The sequence below is a fragment of the Euleptes europaea genome, chromosome 10 (genome assembly GCF_029931775.1).
Source record: "Euleptes europaea isolate rEulEur1 chromosome 10, rEulEur1.hap1, whole genome shotgun sequence".
NCBI classification, from domain to species: domain Eukaryota; kingdom Metazoa; phylum Chordata; class Lepidosauria; order Squamata; family Sphaerodactylidae; genus Euleptes; species Euleptes europaea.
In genome coordinates, this window is record NC_079321.1 from 64,719,599 (window position 1) to 64,728,105 (window position 8,507).

The 8,507-nt window shown below is 40.2% G+C and overlaps 1 protein-coding gene across 1 annotated transcript in view; it reads left to right on the plus strand.

The window, feature by feature from the left end:
- Positions 1 to 3,248, plus strand: part of FOXO3 (forkhead box O3) — a 115,687-nt gene extending 112,439 nt beyond the window's left edge. Inside the window, exon 3 of the mRNA XM_056856539.1 lies at positions 3,122 to 3,248. The gene's annotated coding sequence lies outside the window, so the exon portion shown is untranslated. The remainder of the gene's footprint in view (positions 1 to 3,121) is intronic.
- Positions 3,249 to 8,507: the final 5,259 nt, after the last annotated feature.

The window sequence follows — 8,507 nt, forward strand, 5'->3', positions numbered from 1 at the left end:
GGTCTAGGATTTGTAGAAATTTTCAAATGGAGGTATCATCTGAACAAAGCCATAGGTATTAAACACAACATGTTTAACAATGCAGAAACATGGTATTACATCAATTAGAAACACAGTGCATTTTCCAGGACCAATTTGTTATGATGTAGCTCTTATTTCCATTATACAAATGTCCTCCTGAACAATTCTGTTTTACGTAGTTTGCAAAATGCCAGGAACATGGGAGAGTTTTCCTGACTTCCTTATGGAGGCCATTCCACAATGTGAGAGAAGGCATGTGTACAGGCAGTTGTTGATCTTGCCCATCTGTAGGGTGGTACATCCAGTATGCCTTGTTCAGATGAGCAGAGCTGTCATGGCAGGACAAAGGTGGTCAGGTGGTCTTGCAGATATGAGGGTCCAAGCCATGGAAGGCTTTGTATGAGATAGCCAGTACCTTGAACTGAGCTTGGTAACTCATGGGCAACCAATGAAGTGATTGCACAGTGGTTGTGTGATATGCATGCTTCACCTGGCTCCTGATAATAACTAAGCGGTGGCATTCTGCAGCAACTGAAGTATCGGAGTTTATTTTGAGGGGAGGCCTAGGTAGGGTGCATTACAGTAGTCTGGCCTCAGTGTTACCTTGGCATGTATCCAGGTATGAGAACTGACTCCATTGAAAAGCATTGTGGCTGAGATGATAAAATTCTGTCCCTCATAGCTAGGGTTGCTAACCTCCAGGGACTAGCTGGAGATCTCCTGCTATTACAACTGATCTCCAGCCAATAGAAATCAGTTCACCTGGAGAAAATGGCCGCTTTGGCAATTGGACTCTATGGCATTGAAGTCCCTCCCTTCCCCAAACCCCACCCTCCTCAGGCTCTGCCCAAAAAACCTCCCGCTGGTGGTGAAGAGGGACCAGACAACCCTACTCATAGCTGTGATGGCGCATTGACACATAGTCACTGTAATCAAGTGAAGAGAACTTCAGAAATGTATACTCACATGGTAACATACTGGAGGCTTTCTTTGTGCTCCCCACTCAAAGTCATTATGACTTGCCATTTTGACATTTGCTGATTATTGTTAAGGAGATGTATTTTTCTTTAAACAAACCAATATAGGGTGACCATATGCAAAGGTGGATGGGAATCCTGTACCTTTATGGAATGAGAAGTAATACACTTCTGAAATTTGGTATTCTGCACACCCATTAAAGGCTTAGTCTTCCTTTGCACCATTTGTGTATCTTAGATTCATACTGGTTGACCTGGGCTTCTTTCTGGACAACTCATAGAAAGGTATGCAAAATATTGCTTCTAGCTTTGCCTTTCCACTGCAAGAATGCTGCCAAATGGAGTCCAGGCAATGAGATGACTTCAGTGGAATTCTAGAAAGTGGATAGTGAGGATTTATTTGCACCTTGTTAATGAGGTGGGAGTTGGGAAGGATTACACACCAAAGATTCCCTGAGTAATTGAGACTGTCTCATCTCTTGCTTCACACAAAGGCACACACGTGCACAAGCCCTAAAACACTGAGCAGCTGCATTTACATACTCCATTGCTCAGGTTGTATTGTGAAGCCTGAAGGCTGGCTCTGTGTCAACAAATGTCCCTGTACTGACATCATGACAGATTTCCTGGATGGGATTCTGGCTAGTCAGCCAAACACTGTGATGCCTGGTCCTGATGTTTACATTGCAACAACAGAAGGACTAAATGTGTTGATCCATCCAATTGCTTATTCATAAAATACTTACAATGCCAAGATTAATGACAAGCGAGTTTTGATTGTATAAACCACACAATGCTTTTGTTGTTCTCCAAGTTCCTGTGAATGAAACTCTTCTTTAATTGGGAGCAGCGGTCCCTTGTGCAAGCTCTCCTTTGGACATTGCAGCAGAAGTGTGAAGGTTGCCTGTCCAGCTACTTTCAGCACTTGCTGTGATGTCTGAAGTCAATGAATGTAGAAGAGGGAGGAAGTGACTGTGTGTGTCTGTGTGATATGGGGGGGTGTCTTTGTGTGATATGGAACATGGAAAGGTTTTGACATTGAGATCTGATCTCTGTTATGCCTTATATGTAGTCAAGTTTATTAATATGGTCAACAGAGCAATCATGTGCCAACATATCAAAGTTTCCAGACACAATAGTTTTGCACTGCCGAATCACATGGTTAGCTGTGATATTCAAATGCATTTACATGGGGCCAAACTGGGATTTTAAACTAGGGTTTGTGGCTCATTTATTAACCACAGTTGGTACTACCTCTGAAGCACAGTTTGTTAAGCAGTACCAGCCCTTGAGGCCAGAGAGACCACAGCATAGGGAAGAAATTATCAATACTAAGAGACAAAGACGAGGCAAGAAAGAAAGAATCTAGTCTTTACCCATGAACAGAGATTTGTTTTTACACCTTTGTTGCACAAATCAGGGTTTAAAATATTAACAGTTCACCATGATATCTGAGTATAGCCTAACTATGCCAGCAGAACTCTAGCATTCAGTGGTATGTATTCTATCGCTCTGTGCATGAAATGCAGTGTTTTCCTGTGTTCCGCTCTGTTCCTGCATCCCCTTCTTACCTCCAGAAGGATCATTCCCAGGATCATGAGACCTACTCAGAGGACTAGCTGTACAGTTGGGAGGGATGGAGTGAAGGACATCAAGTGAAATATCTCCTCCTTTTTCATCCACAAGTACAGCTGCATTGAGGAAAGGAGCTGATTTCACTCCAGCCCACTAACTTGCACAGCTGTTCATCTGCATGGATCCCACAGCCCTAGGAATGCTCTTTTTTAGGCTTGGAAGGGGCTGAGGAACTGAGAAGAATGTAGGAAAACTCCACATGCCTACCCTGCATGGATGGTTGGATATACACCAGTATTTAACTTTAAAAGTTAGTTTCCATTAACCGACTATGCAATGGGATGAGCCTGTCTACTTTCCTTATGCTACTCTTTGTACCCTCGCCATTGCACAAATCTTTAATATAAGGGTATTTTAGGATAGCAAGGGGAAGCTTCCACAACAAAACACTGTACTTTCTATAGACCAGGGTTTACGATGATTTAACCTGGACCATATTGACAGTCTGTAGGCATTCACTAATATTATTTACCTTTCCTTTTTTCCAGGCCCTTATACTGACACGAGAAAGAAAGAAAGAAAGAAAGAAAGAAAGAAAGAAAGAAAGAAAGAAAGAAAGAAAGAAAGAAAGAAAGAAAGAAAGAAAGAAAGAAAGAAAGAAAGAAAGAAAGAAAGAAAGAAACTACCCTTTGCCAAATCAACTGTCAACAAGTGGACAGAGATACCGTTTACAGCTTATAACCTTTGTGAATCCTGTATTATTTTCCTAATGAAACAGAGACTGTTAATGAGCCCCAGAATCTGAGTGACAAACTGCTTTTTCTGGAACTCAATGCATTCTTGAAGTATGCAAAATCTTCCTATGGTGGGATGGGCAAGCCCCAACTTGTGGATACAACATTCGGCCACCATCCTGCTTCAGAACACACTGTGTAGCCTTTAGGATAGTTTCTTTGTCAAACAATATATGGTGTTCCAATATGTTACTGGGTTGCAGAATGCTTTTGGTTGGCTTTTTTTGCCCAAAGCTTACCCCACCCCTACTCACCCTCTCTAAGGTGATTTTCCCCCTGTGAAATGCTTTAATTGTTCCTTTTTCTCTTTTTACATGCAGATTCCTCAAATACAGAATAATATATGCACAATGAAAAGCTAAATCAGTTTTGGTTCAGTTGACCAATACCACTTGAATGCTGCAGCCTTTGTAGGATCACCAAGTGATTGGATTCAAGAGGTAGCTTATGGAAGGGTTTTACTGTTTTTGGTTTGGGTTTTTTTCTGGTTGGTTGATTGGTTGGTTCTGACTGAGATCCTACAACCCCCAATTAAGTCTTTTCCTAAATGTCAGGGTATACCTTCTGTTTATTCTCAGCATCAGGAAGGTGGATTTTACCTCACAAAATTAGCCACCTCCAATGCTGCATCCTCGCCAGTGTTGAAAGGGTATGAGGGAGAAGGCTATTTCATAGTGTTAGTCACACACTAACTTGCTGTTGGTCAGATCAAGCCTAGCCTTGGGTGTTGTGCCAGCACGTTCTACCCAAACAGCTGCAATGAATTTTATTTTTCATTTGCCTGTATGGCTTAGCAACTGGATGGTATGAAAATGAATAAGTAAAGCTGCACAGTTTATCACACCAAACAATTTGACCATTACCATCTAGAAGGCAGCAGCTTGCTTTCAAATAATAATGATAATAAAAATAATAATAATCAAAAATGTAAAAGAAAAAGAATAGACTTTCTGCATAAAAAAAGAGTTTTGTGTATACCCATCATCCAGAACTTGGGTGATTTATTACATTGATAACTATTTTTACACCCTCTCCTTGTCTGGTCTTTCCTTCTTGTGAATGTGTCACTGAGACCTGAGAGGAGAAGCTGAGGGGTGGCAGACAGGAGAGGCAAGGGAGGGAAAACCATACAGACAGCTTTTCATAGGAGCGTAGACTGTAATTGGATAAATTCCACTGAAAATCAAAACGATTTTTATATATATTTGCTTATATGGGTTTCTTTTGTAAATTTTAATAGTAATGACGAACAACAGTGATGGTGCTGCGCAGATCCTCTCTTCTGATTATTTTTTACTGGTATCTCTTTTTTGTGGGGGAAGGGGGGGAAGAGACATAGAAGGAAAACCCAGTGGTACGTTTTAAATTTAAAAAAAAAGCATTGGAGTGAAGACACTTTGGCTAGGAAATTGTATACCTATCTTTCCAAAGTGATATATGAAGACGTTTTTTCTTGGCATAAAGACGTAATGCATATAAATATATAAATATATTTTATTATGTACAGAAACAGATCATTATGCATGAGTGTTAGGAGACCAGACTAGCATTTTAACCCAAAGTTTCAGTGCATGAGTTTCCACTGGCACATGAACCAAGTACAGTGTGGTGCAACTCCCTTCAGCCACTACATGCAAGTGTGCGTGTACCCATAGACACACACAATCACGCACACGCACATCTGTGGGCCCCATATTGCTCCTTCTTTTCCAGCCCTCTGAGGTAAACTTCGTGAAATCACAGCTCCTAGTGTGATGGAAGTTTTGTTTTGTACTGTAGCCTCTTCATGCTCGTGCTACGCTATTCTATAGATGAACAGGTGAACTCCATCATGCAGTTCATAAATGAATTATCTGTGCTGTTGTGATTCTAAGTAGATTATAGAACATAAACTTTCCAAACAGTCAAGATTTTTATCATTAAAAACAGACTATTTTTTTAATAATGAAGGTGGTGTATTTGTCAATGGCAGGGTCTACTTTATCATATTTCTTTAACCAGAAATAACCAATGTGTTCATTTGCTCTCCACATTGGAAAGGGCTTCCCCAAGAGGAAAACACTATATTAAAACACCATCTGTTCCAGGAGCTTAGGAAAGGTGTCATTTTATTTAGAGAAACTCTGATATAGGTACCTATTACCAAAGCTAGTTAAGAAATTGCTTATTTGCCTTCACTACATAAGAGTATCTGGTACATCATCAAATGTGAATCCAGCTGACAATGTCGTTTTCGTTTTTTGTTGCTGTTCTCTGATTCAGCAATATATTTGGTGACTGACAGTGTATTTTATTTGTAAGTTTATGTCTTTCTTCCCCCCAGGAAATCTGTGCACAAAAAATCTGGTACATAGCAGGTTTTATGTTTTCCTCATTTTTACGTCTGTTAAGTTTCCATTTGAGAGTATAATCCTTCAGGGAGACAATGTAGAAGATTTGTCATTTTTGCAAGCTCTATTTTTATCAAGGTGATTCGGTTATATGAAGTGTAGACATGATGGGTGCAACCCAGCCAAAGTTTAGCATTTTCTAAGTCCCATTGATTTCAATGGAAAATAATTTTGTCCTTGTTTACCTCTGCCAGCAACATCAGTGGGGTTTTGAGGCTGCAATCCTATGCATACTCAGCTGGGAATAATCCCCCACTGAACTCAGTGGGTCTTCTGAATAAACATGTTGTGGATCAGATTTCATGTCTGCAATCCTAAATGCAACTACTGGAGAGCAAGACCCCTTTGCAGGAACTCTCATTTCACTTGATGGACCACTGGCCTGACCCAGCAGGGCTCTTCTTAAGTTCACTGCCATACCAAAAGTGCACCCACATGGTTGATCTTGGTTCAGTCCACATGGCTGGGCTTCCCTGTATGTTTAGAAGTATGTAGACTTTCATAGAAGATAGACATTACTTTTCAGTTGTGTAAACATGCACAGAAGCCCAACCATGTGGATTGAAATTATTACACTTCCCCAAAAATGCCGTGAGAGTGATCCTGTAGGTGGAGACAACTGTGTCACCCCAGGGTATGTGTAAAGGAGGTGTATATCTGAGTAAACATGAAATCTCATCACAAACCAATTAGATTTGGTTCTTTTGGGTTGTCTCCTACTACTGTGCTAAATTAAGGGCGATGCATTCCATGGGCACAAGGTGTTTCCTCCCAATGCAAGAGGCTCTTCTGCTAGCAGGATGTGTCTTGCAGTGATGTAACACACCTTGTGCCAATGGAACATACTCAGCCTTTAGCTGAGCAGAGTGGTAGGATACAACTAACTCACTTCAATGGGATAAAATCAGTGTATAGAACTCCTGCTATTAAGATAAGGGTTTAACATAGCCACATGGGATGTAGTCCCACCAACTTTACACACTTTGCAGCCTAATCCTATGCATAGTTCCTCAGAGGTTATAACTTCTAATAGAGTATTTCATTAATCTCTTATATGAGTATCTGAAAAGAGATTATGAACATCTATCAGTTGTTCCATCTTTGTTCTTCTACAGCTACAATACACAACCTGTACCTGAAAACCTGATTAAGAAACATTTCTGTTTAGACAACTTCCCAGAGATTAATTCCAGTTTAGATACTGAAGTAGCCTCTGAGCTTTTCTGTGTCATCCTTAAATGGCTATAGAATCAATTACTTTCACAAACCTGCCTCTCTGAGTTGGCATCTACAGCCGTTGTATATGCAAGGTCATGAAGGGGTCAGATGCTCAATGAAGTCAAGTACCTGGATAGTCATCTCCCAGATATTGTGCCAAGTAGTCAGGTGTCTTTCTAAATTCAAAGACAAATATATCTGCTTGGCAATATGACTACGTTCATGGGCTGCGCATTTCAAACCACTTCTTCTGAAGTAGTCCTGGAGTTCTTGCATTGACCAGTGATTTGAATTTCCCAGTCCTGCAAACACCACACAAGGGTGCCTTTGCAAACACTGAACACTTTCATCCTAAATCCCAAATAACATTTAAGCATGAAATATCGCCCTGAAATTAATACACTAGCCATGTGTTTAAAGGTTGGGTACATGATCGTATTTTGGTCACATTATGAGAAGGCAAGAGTCACTAGAAAAGACAGTCATGCTAGGAAAAGTTGAGGGCAGCAGGAAAAGAGGAAGACCCAACAAGAGACGGATTGACTCAATAAAGGAAGCCACAGCCCTCAATTTGCAAGACTTGAGCAAGGCTGTCAAAGATAGGACATTTTGGAGGACATTGATTCATGGGGTTGCCATGAGTCGGAAGCGACTTGACGGCACTTACACACACCCACATGATCATGATCAATACTTGTGAACAACCTCTGTTGCTCTAATGAGTCTGTGGACAACTTTACAGATTTGTTGAATTATTTGTGGGATTGTACTTTTAGTATAGAATTGGGTAAGTGGTTCCAGTCACCTCTATTTTTCAATTATAAGTCCATTAAAATTGGATTGAATACCAATTTGGCACAGATGCACAGACTATTTTCTTTAACTGTCTATTGAGAACTTCATAGTATCCTGTTTTTAGCTCACTGCATATTTCTTTTTTGATTTCTCTTGTGAATTAATTTCGCTGATAATAGGTTACCAGGCTATTGCCTATCATACAACTGTTGTCAAAAACTAAATGTTAGAACATTTATCTCTTGGAAATTATGTCATTGCTTGGCAATCAACCTTCTTTCAGTAGTTTCTGTACATATGGTGTATATCAGAACTACCAGCAGATGTGAAGGGGGACCAGATACTTTTATTTGCTATGGGGAGGGGTGGGGTGGGAATGGGAAATGTATTGTACATTTTGGTTTCACGTGTGAAACTTTTTTTAACCAAAAAAAGTTGCATGAATGGACAAAATATGTATACAGTATCTGTAAAACTGTCTTATCTGGGTTCTTTCTTTCACTGTCAAACCACATACTTCTGAAAGAATATTCCATCCACTGCCTTAGTGCATGACCGTCTTTCCTAAGAGGTACATGATTTTTACTTTTCTTATGAGCTACCTTGCAGTTTCGTTAGAAAGCCAGCACTGTTGTTAACTAAGGCTTTTGTGGAAACCAGTTGATGACATGGGTGAATATACTACCTTGTTACATAATGATTGGAAGTCAGTTTGATTTGGAAATCTTCCCCATTGC